This window comes from Cervus canadensis, chromosome 8, assembly GCF_019320065.1.
Source record: "Cervus canadensis isolate Bull #8, Minnesota chromosome 8, ASM1932006v1, whole genome shotgun sequence".
NCBI classification, from domain to species: domain Eukaryota; kingdom Metazoa; phylum Chordata; class Mammalia; order Artiodactyla; family Cervidae; genus Cervus; species Cervus canadensis.
The window spans coordinates 69,702,846-69,721,762 of NC_057393.1; the positions used below are offsets into that span (position 1 = coordinate 69,702,846).

The 18,917-nt window shown below is 36.7% G+C and overlaps 1 protein-coding gene and 1 long non-coding RNA gene across 7 annotated transcripts in view; both read left to right on the forward strand.

The window, feature by feature from the left end:
- Window positions 1–18,917, forward strand: part of CTNNA3 (catenin alpha 3) — a 1,829,362-nt gene that overhangs the window by 377,466 nt on the left and 1,432,979 nt on the right. The window lies entirely within an intron of this gene.
- Window positions 6,928–10,259, forward strand: LOC122446500. The gene is made up of 3 exons (XR_006270884.1): window positions 6,928–6,939; window positions 9,070–9,073; window positions 9,998–10,259. It is a non-coding gene; the product is annotated as an uncharacterized LOC122446500 (long non-coding RNA).

The following is an 18,917-nucleotide window of genomic DNA, read 5'->3' on the forward strand; positions in this document are numbered from 1 at the left end:
CTCCTTTGTCGAAGATAAGGTGTCCATAGGCAAAACACTCTCCGACATAAATCACAGCAAGATCCTCTATGACCCACCTCCCAGAATATTGGAAATAAAAGCAAAAATAAACAAATGGGACCTAATGAAACTTAAAAGCTTTTGCACAACAAAAGAAACTATAAGCAAGGTGAAAAGACAGCCCTCAGATTGGGAGAAAATAATGGCAAACGAAGCAACAAACAAAGAATTAATCTCAAAAATACAGAAGCAACTCCTGCAGCTCAATTCCAGAAAAATAAACAACCCAATCAAAAAATGGGCCAAAGAACTAAACAGACATTTCTCCAAAGAAGACATACAGATGGCTAACAAACACATGAAAAGATGCTCAACATCACTCATTAACAGAGAAATGCAAATCAAAACCACAATAGGTACCATTTCACGCCAGTCAGAATGGCTGCTATCCGAAAGTCTACAAGCAATAAATGCTGGAGAGGGTGTGGAGAAAAGGGAACCCTCTTACACTCTTGGTGGGAATGCAAACTAGTACAGTCACTATGGAGAACAGTGTGGAGATTCCTTAAAGAACTGGAAATAGAACTGCCATATGACCCAGCAATCCCACTTCTGGGCATACACACCGAGGAAACCAGATCTGAAAGAGACACGTGCACCCCCAATGTTCATCGCAGCACTGTTTATAATAGTCAGGACATGGAAGCAACCTAGATGCCCATCAGCAGATGAATGGATAAGGAAGCTGTGGTACATATACACCATGGAATATTACTCAGCCATTAAAAAGAATTCATTTGAATCAGTTCTAATGAGGTGGATGAAACTGGAGCCTATTATACAGAGTGAAGTAAGCCAGAAAGAAAAACACCAATACAGTATACTAACACATATATATGGAATTTAGAAAGATGGTAACAATAACCCTATATGCAAGACAGAAAAAGAGACACAGAAGTACAGAACAGACTTTTGGACTCTGTGGGAGAAGGTGAGGGTGGGATGATCTGAGAGAATAGCATTGAAACATGTATATTATCAATTGTGAAACAGATCGCCAGTCCAGGTTTGATGCATGAGACAAGTGCTCAGGGCTGGTGCACTGGGATGACCCAGAGGGATGGGATGGGGAGGGAGGCGGGAGGGGGTTCAGGATGGGGAACACATGTAAATCCATGGCTGATTCATGTCAATATATGGCAAAAATCACTACAATATTGTAAAGTAAATAGCCTCCAACTAATATAAATAAATGAAAATAATAATAATAATAATAACAATAAAAGAAAGTCAGTAGCCACACAACCATAGTAGCTGTGAAATAAGGTGATTAGCAGTGACTAGAGGGGGCAGAATGAATTTGAAGCTCTACCCTCCACCCCCTGCAAAGCCTCACTTCCCTGAGATACCTGTCACTATTTAATCTACCTTGTTGCTACTTAGCCGTACCCACAGAGCTTGTATTTTTTTTTTTCAGGGCTTGTCTTTAATTGACCTAACTTAGAACTGCTCAGTGTGGAAAGAACCAACTTCAGGAGGTTTGTTGTAAATGATTAGCAGCAATTATTTAACTTCACAAGTCTTGAGGCCATGATATTAGTTGAAGAAACAAGAAGATGGCTCAAGACTTTAAAAGAAAAATATGGAGAATGAGATATTCTTTGGGGGCTTAGAAAAGATACAATTATTTGGGAGGACCAGGAAGTCCAACACATGTGTAGGACTGTGGGCATGCCCAGGAAAGACATGAAAGGCCCTAATCTCTCACCTTGGGCCAACCTTGATTTTGTGTGCAAACAGGGACTTAGGGTTGAGTTTTAAAATGCAGACATAAAAGGCATAATTTAATACACATACACACACTGTTAAGAAAGGGGATACCTACTGAGTCAAGGCATTTAAGGAAATCTTACAAACATTAGCTGAACACTAACTGAGCAGACAAGGCAGTGACTGTCTACAAGGATGTGAGCTTTACATAATTAGTCCAGGATAGTCATTAAAACAAAGACGGAAGCAACAGTAACAGCAGCAGCAATGAAAACAACAACAACAACAAAAAAAACAAAAACACAAAGGGAAGGGGTGAATTGATCTCCAGAGTTGCCACATTATAATAAATTATTTAAAATGCCAGTTTCAACAAATACCTATGAGACACACAACGGACCATACATTGGAAGGAAAATAATTAATAGGAGTAGTCCCTGAAAAGTTCAGATATTAGACTTATTAGACAAAAATTTTATATTAGCTAATTTAAAAATATTCAAAGAACTAAAGGAAGCTATAATTGAAAGCTAAAACAAAGTATGAGAAAAACATCTTGCCAAATAGAGATTACAAATAAATAAAAATTATGAAAAAGAATGAAATAGACATTCTGGAATTAAAAAGTACAATAACTAAAATGAAAAATTCATTAAAGGGACTTTAAAATTAACTAAAGGAGATGATTTGAGCTGACAGAATGAATCAGCAAACTTGAAGATATGCCAATTGAGATTAATCAGTCTGAGGAGCAGAATATAAAAGTATTAAGAAAAATGAACATAGCCTATGGGATACTCTCAAGCACACAAACACTCCAGTATTCTTTCCTGGAGAATCCTATGGACAGAGGAGCCTGGTGGGCTATAGTCCATGTGGTTGCAAAGAGTCAGACACAACTGAAATGACTTAGCATGAACACACACAAACATATATATATATAATGAGGGTCCCAGAAACAAAGGAAAGTGGCAGAGTTTATTTGAAGAAAGCTTTCCAGTTTTGATGGGAAACATTAATTTTAACAGGCAAAAAGCTCCAAGTATGATAAACTTAAAGAGATCTACATCTAGACATTTCATATTCAATCTGTCAAAAGCCAATTTAAAAGAGAACTTGAAAGTAGCAAGAGAAAATGGACTTATTATGTATGGTGGCTCCTCAATAATATTAAGAATTGACTTCTCATGAGAAATCATGGAGGCTAGAAAGAAGGGGGTAATATATTCAAACTGCAGAAAGATAAAGAATACACCAAAGATAAAGCAAAGGAAATTAAAGCATACCACTATGGGATGGGAGAAAAATTGCATACCACTATGGGATGGGAGAAAAATTATCTAGTAAGAGATTAACATACAAAATATATAATGAACTCGTACAATTCAATAGCAAAAAATCAAACCATCTTATTAAAAATGATCAGAAGGCCTGAATAGACATGTTTTCAAGCAAGACATACAATGGCCAACAGGTACGTGAAAAGTTGTTCAACATCACAAATCATCAAGAAAGTGCAAGTTGAAACTACAATGAAATATCTTCTCCTAATACATATTAGAATGGCACAATATATATGTGTTGTTCATCACATTGTATATCATAAAGTTACACAATGTTATATAACAACTATATCTCAATAAAGCTGGGAAAAACTCTGTATAATAATTAAACTCATTTCTTCAAAGTGAAAGTGAAAGTCACTCAGTCATGTCTGACTCTTTGTGGCCCCATGGACTAAATAGTCAGTGGACTTCTCCAGGCCCGAATACTGGAGTGGATAGCCATTCCCTTCTCCAGGGGATCTTCTCAACCCAGGTCTCCCACATTGCAGGCAGATTCTTTACCAGCTGAGTCACCAGGGAAGCCATTTCGTCAAAGATGATATAGAAATAGTCAATAAGCCCATAAAAAGATACTTAGCATCATTAGCAATTAGTGAAATGCAAGTCAAAACTACAGTGACTTGCTACTTGATACCCATTAGGAAGGGGTCTTAAAATCTAAGACAGAAATGTAACAAGTATTGGCAAGGATGTGGAGAAATTAGAATTTACACATAGTTGGTGTGATTATAAAGTCATATCACCACTTTGGAAATTAGTCAGCCAGTTCCTTAAAATGTTAAACATATGACCCATGTGTCCCAGCAATTCCAAACCTAGTATATACCAAATACAAATGGAAAACCATTCCCACACATAAATTTGACATGATTTTGAGCAAACTCTGGGAGACAGTGGACAGGGAAGCCTGGCATGCTGCAGTTCATGTGGTTGCAAAGAGTCAAACACGACTTAGAGACTGAACAACAACAATGAATAAATTTGTACATGAATATTCATAACAGCATTCTTCAAAGTAGTCAAGAGTGGATATAATCCAACGTCCCTCAGCTGAATAATGGATAAGTAAAATATGGCCCATCCATGAAATGAAATAAAAGGAAGTAAAAGAAAGTACTGGTACATACTACAACATGTATACACTTGAAATATTAGGCAGAATGAAAGAAGTCAGTCATAAAAAACAAAAATATTGTATTTTTATTTATATGAAATGTCCAGAATAGGCAAATCTATAGGGGCATAAAGTAGATTTGTGGTTATCACGGTTCTGAGGAAGAGCAAATGGTGAGTAACTGACTGCTATTGGGAACCGCGTCCCTTTATGGGTTGATGAAAAATTTCAAAAGTCAATGGCGATGGATGTGCAACTTTGTAAATATACTAATACCCACTGAGTTATATACTTTAAAAGGGTGACTTTTATAGTATATGAATTATATATCAATAAAGTTTTTATTAAAACACTATAGATATTTTTCCATTTTATGCTTTTGCATTGTTAAGTGAATCAGTAAATATGATCTGATACTAAACCCTTGGAAGTCTCAGAAGTTTACCTATTGAAATATTTTTGTACCACAGTGTGAAAATTATATATTATAAATACCTTTTTATGCATAATACCAATATTGTTTCATTATCATTACCATCCTAACTTTCCCTATATTCTAACATCCCTTCTATATTCTCAAACTTAATTAAGGAGTATCACTGTCCTCCCAGCTGTCCAATCTAGAAACCTAAAATACAGTATTGAGTGGATGCGAAAGCCAAAATATTCCTCCTAATTGATATTTTAGTACTACCTTTTACTCCCAATATCTGTCTAGTTTGGGATTTCTCCATTTCTCACCCAGATGTTGCAGTAATTTTTCTTTACATAATTTATTGTCTTTACTTTCTATTTCCTTTAATAACCTTCTCTATGAGGGATGTCACGTCACCTCCTTACTGTTAAAAAGTTTTGGCTCCCTGTTTCTCACGAAATTAAGTCTCAAAGTTTTGTTTTGGCATTGAAAGCAAAAGTGAAAGTTGCTCAGTCATGTCTGACTCTCTTTGACCCCATGGACTGTAGCCCACCAGGGTGCTCTGTCCATGGGGATTCTCCAGGGAACAATACTGGAGGGGGTAACTGGTTCCTTCTCCAGGGGATCTTCCCAGTCTAGGGATCAAACCAGGGTCTCCCATATTGCAGGCAGATTCTTTACCATCTGAGGCACCAGAGAAGGCCACTCACAATTTGGCTTCAGTCTACCTTTGATCATGGGTTTTCTTTCTCTTTCCCCATTTCTTACTTTATCCTTTCCTTTAATTCATTAAAAACATACAGACGTGTCATACAGTAGGAATGGGGATTTGTTTATTTCCTTCTCTTACTACTCTTTCCAAAACACATCTCGTCCTGGAGTAGGAAAAGGCAACCCACTCCAGTATTCCTGCCTGGAAAATTCCATAGACAGAGGAGCCTGTGGGCTACAGTCCATGGGGTTGCAAAGAGTCGGACACGACAGAGCAACTTTACTTTATTTACTTAAGGCTTACCTGTTTACTCTGACCACCAACTTGATTCACACAGGGGAAGTGTTTTTCTCTGCTGGAGCACACTGCCTTCTTTTGACACCCCCGGAAACACAGCTCTATTAAATTTCAGTACCCATAGCGTCTAACCCATAGCTTGTTCTAAGCATTAAATGAGATAATGTAGGTGAAACTCTGGAGCCTGTAAAAATGTTAGCTGTTCATTTTCTCCTCCCTTTCCTTTTCCTTCTCCTCTTCCTCTTTCTCTTCCCCTGATTATTAAAATAAATTTTTTTTTCCTTATTCAGAGCCTGCACCAAATCTTACTTCTTTTGAGGAGGCTTTTCCTCCAGTCTGCCTCCCCTGCATTCGGCCCTTGTTTGTGCTCCCATGGCACTGTACCTGCAGAAAAGCATCTACCATGGCATTTCACTGTTTATGTACCTTTGTACCTCTCTCCATAGTTAGAGTTTTATTTCCTCATACAGAAGGAAAATTTTTGTATGGCCAAAGCTAGCAGTAGGGTTATGACATACAGTTATTAAATTTTCATTTAAAATAATTTTAGACAAAGTTGCTTAAGGAATAGAGTGGAATTATTTCTCATAGAGATTATGAGTTCAAAATAATATTTGTTATGATAGTCTTAATTTTTCTTTAATTTACTTTAGGTGATAATTATGTAAAAACTGTATTTGTGTAATAGTGAGCACTGCTAATACCATTAAAACAAAAGTTAGGACTTTTCTATTGATTACAAACATAGGCTATTCACTCTATATCATAATGTGATCTTAGCATAAGGTCTCATATATAGTAAGTAGTCATTATTTATTTGATGGATCAAATAATGCATATTGAGTGAATGAACGCATATTGTGAAAGATAATCCAAAGATCTTCTTTCTGGAAATGATCATCTTTCTTACTACATTCCAAGTATCCTCTAAAAAAAAAATAAGATGAATTGAATTTGATCATTTTGCTTGTAGGATATTTATATCAGAACTAAAGAAAAAGTGATTTGATTATATATCAATTGTTCATGATTAATCACTTAATTGTGAGTGATTGTCCCATTAGAAATTTTTTGTGCTATATTACATAAATGACAGAAACAATCTATGAGATTAAAATATATTGGGAAAGTAATTTTTATTCCAAATAAACTTTACTGCTAAGAAGTCTCTACTGTATAATAAATATTTTAAAATATTTACAAATTGTAAAGCATTACACATATTAGAAAATATGTAGTCTGAGTGTAAAAGCAGTGCTATGCATTCCCCCCCCACCCCCACTTAGTGGTTTCTTCTTAAGCTCTGTAATCAAATAACTTTCCATAGTCACTCAGAAGTGTAAATAAAGAACGATCAATGAGCTTATATATTTTACATTTAGTGAGGGTGCCACACCAGGAAAACAAAAAGACTTGCAACTGAATCAAAGTGATTAAATGTAATGAATTACATAGATTAAGCAATTAATAAACTATTGAACAGAGAGAATGTTTAAGTGAACATTTTCGTTAGAGAATAAATTTTAAAATGTTAAATAGTTCTTCATTGCTGCTATTGGTTTGTTTGTTTATTTAGTTCAGTCTTCATATTTGGTTAAGATCATCTCTGGAATAAGAAATATTTGACTGGCTTCTCATTTTTTTCCAAAAGTATAAAGATGAATTAAAATTGGTAATAAAAGAAAAAGTAAAGAGAGTGGGAGGTGTTGCAGGAAGGGGGACTGCTTCCAGGGCCTGAAACTGGGCTCTTGTCTAACACTCGGAAATGAATTGTCCGAGGAGACACATGTGCTGACAAAGAAAGAGATTTTATTGGGAAGGGGCACCCGGGTGGAGAGCAGTAAGTAAGGGAGCCCAGGAGAACAGCTCTGCCACCTGGCTGGCAGTCTCGGGTCTTATGGTGATGGGATTAGTTTCGGGTGGTCTTTAGCCAATCATTCTGACTCAGAGCCCTTCCTGGTGATGCAGCCAAGATGGTTGCCAGCAAGGATTCTGGGAGGTGGTTGGACGTGTGCTGTCTCCTTTTGACCTTTCCCGAACTCTTCTGGCTGGTGGTGGCTTATTAGTTCCATGTGCCTTACCAGGACCTCCTGTCCTAAAACAACTCATGCAAATGGTTTCCATGGTGCCTGGCCAGGGTGGGCAGTTTCAATCAGTGTGCTTCCCCTAACAACCCCCCCCCCCCTCCCCGAGAGACTTCATACTCAAAATACTTCTTGGGAATTGGGGCGGAGGTCTCTTTCTTCTGTTATTTCTTCCTGCTGTGCATGGGTGTAGGCCTGCCTAGCAGAGCAGAAGTCTCTCTCTAGCTGATCTAAGTCAAGGTATTTTTTTGCCTGAAACCAGCATTCACTCTTGTAATAACAGCAATTTAATTGGAAACTATTGGCTCCTCTCAGAGATGAAATAGACAGGGGCCAAACAGGAGATCTAACAGGATGGTCATTACTGGTCTCCAGAAACAGAAGGCAACATTTGGAGTGAGGGCTGCAGGGTTTGTGACTTTGATTGGTTGGTGGTGAGGCAACAAAGCTGTGCTCCAGGAATCTTGTGCTCAGCCTGAAGTTCCTCCATCTCCACCTGGGTGGGGCCCCAGTTCTGTAGAAGAACTCAAGGACATTGTTATGCATGTTTTTTTGAGTAGGAACCAGGACACTGTCTCAAGGCTGTACCACCATTTGATTGTTTCTCCTTTGTTTCTATATCCCCTCCCTTCCTTGTAAGTAAGTAAAGTAAAGTTGCTCAGTCATGTCCGACTCTTTACGACCCCATGGACCAGGCTTCTCTGTCCATGGGATTTTCCAGGCAAGAGTACTGGAGTGGGTTGCCATTTCCGTCTCCAGGGGATCTTCCCGACCAGAGATCGAACCCGAGTCTCCAGCATTGCAAACAGATGCTTTACCATCTGAGCCACCAGGAAGCCAGGAAGCTAATCCCTTCCTTGATTAGCAATTATTTGAATCCACCCTTTGGATCTCAGGGAAAGTCAAGGAGGCTGAATGAAGACTATATCCTACAGATGAGAAATGGAGATCACAGAACAGATCTGTACTCCAGAGTCCCACAGAGTCCTGCTCAGTTTTAACTTAGGGAACTAGGCAACTATGACTATGATAACTTCCCGTCAAAATAGGCCATAGGACTGTCTCAGCTTGGGGAATAGACACTGAATTGGAAGTACTTCTGAGTTCCAAGTCCCAGATCTGAGTCTTGTATGATTAAAATCTCAATCCCTTGGCCTGCCATTTTGGTGTAACAGACTCAGTTAGAAGTAGTTGGAGGAGTGATAACTGGAATTTTAATAGACAAAATAAATCTCATTTCTTTTTAGAAGAATAGGCCTGAAACCCAGTCTGGACCTGGCATGTTGGGGATACTTGTAGCCAGGTAGCCAGTTGCCTAGTTTTATAAAGAGTAAGGTTGCAGTTACTGGCTTCCAACAGACATTGTTTTGAGAATGGTGGCATCCAAACCTGACATGACTCAGAAAACTCAAGTGTTTAGCAATGCCAGGTCTGGTCTGAAATTACACCCGTAGTATCACCTTGTTATTTCCCAGGATGTCTGAACCATAGTTACTCTATTTTGACTTTTAATTGTAAAATTTTCCTTAATAGCCAAAGCAGATGTCATCACTAATGATGTCAGTGTTTCTCTAGGTATGAAAAGATGCAAGAAGTGAGACATAAAATCTTTTCCTGAAAAGATCTAACTATCTGAAGGCCTGTTCTGCCAGTTTTTCTCAGAGCACAGAATGCCTCATTCCTAATTTTCACCCTGAATTACTTTCAGGGGAGTTGAAGGTAAGCAGTTGCAGTGGCCATGATTTAACCTTTGTAGACATAGATGGTAAGTGTCAGTTTTCAGTTGGCAGAGCCCCTTTTTGCTTATAAACTTGACCATGGTTTTGAGGGGGGCATTTCATGACCATTTTTATCCCATGGTGCTGAGAATGTCCGTTATCAGGTTTGGCAAAGATTTTGTTGACAGGTCACTCAATGTGTTATTACTGGGCTAGGCCATAAAACAGTATCCAAAATTCTCTGGATTACCTGTCTTACTAGTCTCTTGGTTCAGAGTTACACTGTTACCATCATCGATCTCACAGGGAACTATATATTATTTTATCAGAGGCCTCAGTCACACATCTGGCAGTGTAAGATACAGCTATTTTGTAAAACAGGTGAAATACAAATAACATAGCCAGCAGTATTAGTAAAGTCATAAGTAAGACTTAAGAACTTCCATTAGATGTAGCCCAGTATATCCCAGGTCATCTGACTTAGTCTACTCTGTATGAATGTTTATCTTCCAGGGAAATTATATATTGGCATTGTCTATAGGCACATAGCCCAGTTTTTTAGTGTTACTAGACTGATTATCCTTAGTATGATTTAATTGTTTTCAACATAGAGGAGACTTTAAACCTGAATTACCATGGCCTGGTGTTGTCTATATAAATCTATCCCATAACTGTGGGAGATTTTTTCCTTGGCTGAAACTTTGCTTGTTGCTATGATTGAACTTGAATAATAGAAGAAAACTCAAATTTATGGCCAGAGTCAGAGCAGACATTATTAATTGGCCAGGTGAAGGGATCCCATCTAGTAATATCAACAGTGACTTGATATGACTATAATATTTTTTTTTAAGTAAATTTTCTCAGGGCCAACCAGTTAGAGTCTTGTAGTAGAGAAATTTACCAAGGTACCCAGAACTAGACACAGGTAATTGGCCACAAACTCAACAATTGGATTGATTTCTAAAACTAGCAAATGGGAAACCACCCACCCTGGCCAGGCACCATGGAAACCATTTGTATGAGTTGTTTTAGGACAGGAGGTCCTGGTAAGGCACATGGAGCTAATAAGCCACCACCAGCCAGAAGAGTTCGGGAAAGGTCAAAAGGAGACAACCCACGTCCAACCACCTCCCAGAATCCTTGCTGGCAACCATCTTGGCTGCATCACCAGGAAGGGCTCTGAGTCAGAATGATTGGCTAAAGACCACCCGAAACTAATCCCATCACCATAAGACCCGAGACTGCCAGCCAGGTGGCAGAGCTGTTCTCCTGGGCTCCCTTACCTACTGCTCTCCACCCGGGTGCCCCTTCCCAATAAAATCTCTTTCTTTGTCAGCACATGTGTCTCCTCGGACAATTCATTTCCGAGTGTTAGACAAGAGCCCAGTTTCAGGCCCTGGAAGCAGTCCCCCTTCCTGCAACAAAGGGATGATACTGATGAAAATGTGAAAAGTGAGAATGTGTAAATTGGTATCCTTTTGTAATAGGGTATATTATTTAATGTATTATTTATATAATAGTTATGTAATAGTAAGGCTCAGGGAACTTTATAAAGTTGTGCTAGGCTTTATTATTATCAACAAGTGGAACTCTCTCTGTCCTCTGGTTTTCACTCTCACCTCTTCTCATGTTCTGTTTTTTCTCCTTCCATCTCTCCCAATACACCTTATGAGCTTAGGCCTAAAATGTTTAGTTTTATATTTGGCTGTGATTGGAACTAGCAGAGTGGCTTTGAACAAGTTATTTAAACATGTAGAGTTCTTAGATTTTTAACTAGGAGGTTAGATTTAATGATTTTGTAGCTCTTTGCAAGTTTAAAGATCATTGTTATTTATGTCTGCTAATAGACTAATCCTACTCTTTGGAAGGCTTGGTATTGTTTAAACTCTAGGTTTAATGGTTGAATTAACATATTTGATGAGCAATTTAAAACTACAATCAATGTCACTCATTTAGTATGGATTTCAGATGTCCTTTTCTAATTACTGCCCCCTGAAACAAGCAACTCAAGATTGAATATCTCTTTGCATTCTCCAGAAAAACTTACATCCAAAATGTCAGTAAATAATGTTGATTTTACTGCAAGTAATTCAGGAGGTGGATTTTACCTTGTACACTTCATAACAAACTACATTCAAAATTTTGTTAGACTCGTATGCACTTCAAAACTCATCTCTTTTCCATAACACTGCCAAGGATAGTCTTTCACTTTAGTCTTCCTGGGACTGAGGCATTCAGCGTCCCAACTCCTGGCTGCCTTTCCTCTAGTTTATCTTCATTCAGCTTCATAAAAGCTTCTTTCCCCTTTATTTTATAAATAAAAAATTCACTCGCAGTACATACAACCACCCGGCAATATACTCAGAAAATAACGGGCTATCTCAGTGTACTGGGAGCCAGTCTCCTCAGAGGGCAGTGGACATTGAACAAACAACCAAAAGGATTCTTACAGTAGGAATAGTCATCATATAGAATTGGTAGAAATAGTCATCATATAGAATTATGAATTTAAGAGTTCAAGATAATTTGACATCACAAAGCAGAGTGAATTTAGTATCCTTTAAGAACCAGGATGCCTATAAATTTGAAAGTCTAATTAGAAAAGTATTAATGAATATAAAAGGGCCAGCCACCCAGCATTAGCCTTTGTTAATATTTTGGTGATTTTTTCAACATAAGCATATATGTTATATAATATTGCACACAAAATATTGTGTGTGTGTATATATATATATATATAGTAATATAATATTGCACACTTGTGTGTATATATATAGATATATATATATACATATTTATAATGACTCTTTTAATTAAGGCCATAATGCACTTACAAGTTTCTTAATCTTTTATACAGGACATTTTAAACAAACATAAAAATAAAAATAATAGTATAAAGAACATCTTTGTTTCCATCATCCATTTTCATAATTATCAATTCATGGCCCATCTTTTTCATCTGTCTCACATGTACTTTATCCCCCCACATATTATTGTGAAGCAAATCCCAATGTCATATAACATGCACATATTTTCACTACATATAATTTTATAGTTTACTTTTTCATTGCATGTTCTATATCAAACATTTCCTGATGGAGTTAATTTTTTTTGAAAACATAAGTACAACTGATACATATTGTTACATTGTATGGATATAGTATAATTTATTTAACAATACTGCTGGAATTCTAGTTTTTTTTCCAGTTTTTGATGTTATAAACAATACTGGATTGAGAATATTGGTTCATATTTATTTTAATTTCTGATCATTTGCTTTGATTAGAATTTCTAGAAATGAAGTTATAAGTATACTGAATGTATTTGAAACCTAGTGTAGCAACTTCTGAGTGGTGACCATTCTTTAATTTTTGATACCTTGTTTGAAAAACAAACAGGAAACTATATAAGGTAGTCTTTATGATATCTATTCAGATGAAAAAATTACTTCACACGTGTCTTATAATGAACTTAATTGATAAGTCTTGTGTTTGTTCTGATTGCTCCACTGACAGGCCATTTCCTGTCTCTCTCCCTCTCTTCAGGTTTTCCTATTATTTGAGACAAAACAATATTGAAATTAGGCCAATTAACAAACAGGAAGCTAAAGTCTATGTTGGTTAGGTGACTTACCCATACTCTTATAAATAATGAATGATAGGACTCTGCTATAGGGATGTCTAGTAGTAAAATCTTATGCATTTAACTACTACATTATACTTCAAATAACAACTACTATGAAACTTCATATGAGAAAGGGATCTCTACTGGCTGAGATGGCTTAGATAAGTGGAAATGATGATTTTGATGAATGACTGAAATTCAGATAGCTATCCATTAAGCAGTGGTGGTGTGGGGTGGGGTATAGAGATTTATAAAAATACTTCCACGAAAAAGATAGATATTTGGAGTAATAAAGAGACAAGCCAAGAAATTGACCTTAAAATTCTAAGGTTATTTGAGGCCAGAAACTTTAACAAGTAATTGCTGGGATGCTTCAGTGCATTACAATTTATAAGAAATAAAATGTTCTTCTCTGTTCTTTAAATATTACTCTATATCCTTTACTGCTTAAATGGTTTGGCTTTCACAACTGTGAATTAATAAAGTATCGATTTTACTTAATACTTTTACTGAATGGGTATTTTAAAAAATTGGGTACTACTTTTCTTGAAATAAGTTTGGGCCAGTTTAGAACCACAGAATATTTTAACTTGAGCAATTTAGGACAACTTCAGTGATTACAGAACAGCAAGGATGGTAGGGTGTTTAAGTTAGCTCAGTTCTGTGGCTGAACTCCTAAGAGAGATTCTGGGAGAGATTCAAAGTCCTGTCGAAAGTGCAGGGAAGAGAATCATATAAATGTATAAAATTCTGTGGATTTAGTGACCTATAAACTATGGTACTTTTTTGGAGGGGTATATTTAGTGATGGTCCTCTATTCCCATTTTAAAGCAGTGCAAGAATTTCTCCTTTGGTAGTTCTGCTTCGCAGTTACCTGTCTAGTTGGTGGTTCATGCCCTGAGCTAGTAAATAGTATACCTTAAGAAAAATGGAGCTGAGTCTTTCTGTTTATATGAATGAAACTAATTTCACATAAATTTATGTGTTCTTTCTTTGCTCTTCAACCCTCTGTGAAACTTTAGGGCTTGCATTTTTTTGTTAATCTGTCTACATCTACTATGAGATGCCTATGATTCTTTCTCTGGCTTTCTGCTCAACAAGTACATATCCTGAAAGGCTATGTGTGTGCTGACTTGAGTTTAACTTAAGGACAACTGACAGAAAGGGGCCCTTGTTTGGGCCCTCAACTATACAATTTTAAAATAAAGAGATTAGAGAAATGAGGTATAGGGTAAGCAGAAAAGTTGCCCATTCTCCTGTCCCTCTGTGTGTATTTCTACCAATGTTTATATAATACTGCAATTAGAGTCCACTAGACTACATTATTTGGAGAATAAAGTCAGTTGGTATAATTTCCTATGATCATTGTTTTAAAGGAACTTATATATCTGAACCTGAGAGTGGTCCATTTGAAAAATAGGCCCAAATTTTTTCACATTGTCAAATTCCTACATAGCTCCATCTGGGGACATTAAATTTTTTCTTTGGTGTTATTATCAAGGCAAAATGGCTTCTTTATGAATCAAAGTCACATGAAAACTCAAACAATGGTAGATTTGTGACCGAAACCAGCACTTAGGCATTCTATTGTATTAATGAAAGTTGCAAGCAAGTTGTGTAGTTGCTGACACATGAGCTAATATCCCTTTAGTGACTACAGCTTTCTATTTCTAGAGTTCACTTCTTATATGGAGCACATTTTTACTGCTTGTATTATTCTTTTAAGAAGCTTAAGACTGTCCTTATATTAAACTTTATTTACTCTATCTCCAAAGCTTGTCCAAGAACTAGAATGATAAACTTAATCTCAGCAATTTTATAATTAGTGTATTAACTTAAGTACTATTTTTGGTATCACTGTACTCTGCAAGTCATCTGGTTAATGTGTTTCCTTTTGTAGGATTTTACCAGAGCATAGCAATTGGAACACAAAATAAACATTAACAGACTTTTCCTTGTGCTTGCATTTTGTCACAAGGAAAACTTTTCTCCTTTGCTGTTTTTATCCTTTTAAAAGATTTGAGAGAATAGCACTGAAGCATGTATATTACTATATGTGAACTAGATCACCAGTCCAAGTTCAATGCATGAAGCAGGGCACTCAGAGCCAGTGCACTGGGACAGCCCTGGGGGATGGGGTGCGGATGGGGAACACATGTACACCTATGGCCGATTCATGTCCATGTATGGCAAAAACCACTACAATACTGTAAAGTAATTAGCCTCCAATTAAAATAAATTAATTAATAAAAAAGGTACTCCTTAAAATGAGTGAAATTAAGGATTTTGTATTTTAAAGGAACAATATGCCAATATGAAGAGAAACACTTATCCAAATAGATTCTCTTCAAGGATAGTTTTTAATTTTTGTGAAGTGTGCACTCTGAAAAAAGGAGGTTCTGTATTTTCAGCTTTTTCTTGACAAATACTGGTGTTGTAAATTATCCAGCTGTTCTTCCTCTGTATGGATTTTGTAGTACTCAGAGCGATTTATAGGTCTAGAGTGCAGCTGCTAAAAGTCATTTATTTTCAGTACTGTATTAAATCCATCATATTCAAATACATTAGCATTCAGTACAGAACTCAAGGGCTTAAGACATTTCTTCCCTCCTGAGTTGCTGTCCTGCAAATGTTTGTAGACTACACTGAAACAGCTTCTAGAAATTATTGGGTTGAGATGTACTTTTAGAAGGGCCCCTTTTAGTATTTATATTTAGAGTATTTGAAATCCACTCACTTATTGATACAAAAGAAACAGTCAAAATGAGTCTCCTTGTCAACATTAACAGATTGGTAATACTAATGTGCTTACTTTGACAAATTAGGACTTCAGCTTGGTTTGCTCATTTGCTGTTCCTACCATATGTCTACTATTCAGATATATTCATGTTTCAGAAACTTCATTAATTGCAGGTTTTTTTTTTTGAAGAGAACCTGTTTGAAAATAAGTAAGGGAAATTTTTGCATTTACTTTAGTTCTTTCTTTTCTACCTGAAGACATTTATTCCTCCTTTAGGTGAATAGGAAGCATTTTAACCAATAGTATAACTACAGAGTTTATATAGATCATTGTGTTTGTTACTTCAGGGCTTTCCAGGTGGCACCGTGGTAAAGAATACATCTGCCGGTGCAGGAGATGCAAGAGATGTGGGTTAGAGCCCTGTGTTGGGACTAGCCCCTAGAGTAGGAAATGGCAACCCACTCCAGTATTCTTGCCTGGAAAATTTCATGGAAAGAGGAGTCTGGCAAGTTACAGTCCATCGGTCTTCAAGAACTGGACTCAGCTGAGCCCACGGTTACTTGCTGTGTTACTTGCTTATTTTATTATTTTTTTACAACATTTATGTTGTTGGCAAAATACTAATGCAAATTTGAAATATACTTGGTGCTTGAGAATGAAGATATTTCTCAAAAATTTATTTCAAGATAACTATACAGACAATGTGACTTTCTCCTTATTATTTATTAATGTTAAATAAAGCATGGCTCTTATTTCCTTTCTTTTATCCTTACTATGTACATTTTCAGATTAAATGTACAGTTTCCTTAATATTATTCTAGACAGGTCACTTGTTTCTCAAAAACCTTTAAGGACTCCAAAATTTCTGTTATATGAATTTTAAAATAGTTAACTTGATCCTCAAAGAAACCTATGATCTGGTCCCAAAATATTTTCTTTCTTTCTTTATTACTGCTTCTTTTCTGCTGAGTTATGATCCAACCAAAATGATTTGCTGGACTGACATGTGCCACACTTTGCTTTTTACATTCTTTATTGATATTACTATTTTGCTCCCATATAATTTTCTTTCCTCTGGCTTCATATGTTCAATTTGAGCCTTTATTCAAAGACCATCTGCTCCATGGTCCTGTGAATTATAAGTAATTTTCGTTTCTCTTCCCCTTTTCTATCTCTTTTAGGCCCTTATAATTTTTTACTTTATTATGGTAATTGCTAGGCATATCTTATGTCCTTTTTTGTTGTTCTTGTTTAGTCACTAAGTCATGTCTGACATTTTGTGACCCCCATGGACTGTAGCCTGTCAGACTTCTCTGTCTAGGGGATTCTCCAGGCAAGAATACTGGAGTGGATTGCCATTTCCTTCTCCAGGGCATCTTCCCAACTCAGGGATTGAACTGGCATCTCTTGCATTGGCAGGTGGATTCTTTACCACTTGAGCCACCAGGGAAGCCCTTATGTTCCTTACAAGATTATAAATTCCTGGATCATGGAGACTGAAATAGTTTAACTTTTATTTCCTACAAAACTTAAGGCAATCTTACACATATATATGATAGTTGTTTAATTAATATTTATTGTGTTTAACTGGAATTTGTGGTTAAGTTAATGAAATACTGGTTTAAATGAAGATTAAGTATAAACTCTTCAGTGTTTTTGAAAAATGATTCTGAGATGTGCATTACCCAGCCTTATTAAGTATAATATTGCATATTGAAAGTAATTTACTTTTTAATTAATTAATTTGTTTTAATTGGAGGATGATTACTTTACAGTATTGTGGTGGTTTTTGCCATACATCAACATGAATCAGCCATGGGTGCACATATGGCCCCCCATCCTGAATCCCCTTCTACTTCCCTCCCCACTCTATCCCTCTGGGTTGTCCCAGAGCCCCGGCTTTGAGTGCTTTGCTTCATGCATCAAAGTTGCACTGGTCATCTATTTTACATTTGGTAATATACATGCATCAGTGCTATTCTTTCATATCATCCCACCCTTGTCTTCTCCTGCATAGTCCAAAGGTCTGTTCTTTATATCTGTGTCTCTTTTGCTCCCTTGCATATAGGATCGTCATTACTGTCTTTCTGATTTCCATACATATGCGTTAATATAATGTATTAGTGTTCCTCTTTCTGACTTACTTCACTCTGTATAATAGGCTCCAGTTTCATCCACCTCATTAGAACAGACTCAAATGTGTTCCTTTTTATGGCTGAGTAATATTCCATTGTGTACATATACCACATCTTCTTTATCCATTCATCTGCCAATGGACATATAGATTGTTTCTATGTCCCTGTTATTGTAAACAGTGCTGTGATGAACATTGGGGCATGTGTGTCTCTTTCAATTCTCGTTTCTGGTGTGTATGCACAGCAGTGGGATTGCTGAGTCATTTGGCAGTTCTATTTCCAGTTCTTTAAGGAATCTCCACACTGTTCTCCACAGTGGCTTTACCAGGTTGCATTTCCATCAACAGTGTAAGAGGGTTCCCTTTTCTTCACACCCTCACCAGCATTTATTGTTTGTAGACTTTTTGATTGTGGCCATTCTGACCAGCATGAGATGATACCTCATTGTGGTTTTGATTTGCAATTCTCTGATAATGAGTGATGTTGAGCATCTTTTCATGTGTTTATTAGCCATCTGTATGTCTTCTTTGGAGAAATGTCTGGTTAGGTCTTCCCCCCACTTTTTGATTGGGTTGTTTGTTTTTCTGGCATTGAGTTGTATGAGCTACTTGTAAATTTTGAAAATTAATCCTTTGTCAGTTGTTTCATTTGCTATTAGTTTTTCCCTTTCTGAGGGTTATCCATTCACCTTGCTTATAGCTTATTGTTGTCTTTGCCCCATTGTATATTCTTGCCCACCCTGTCAAAAATTAGGTACCCAGAGGTGCATGGGTTTATTTCTGGGCTTTCTATCTTGTTTCGTTGGTCTATATTTCTCTTTCTGTGCCAGTACCATACTGTCTTGATGACTGTAGATTTGTATAATCTGAAGTTGATTCTTCCAGCTCCATACTTCTTTCTTAAGACTGCTTTGGCTATTCAGGGTCTTTTGTGTTGCCATATGTATTGTGAAATTTTTTGTT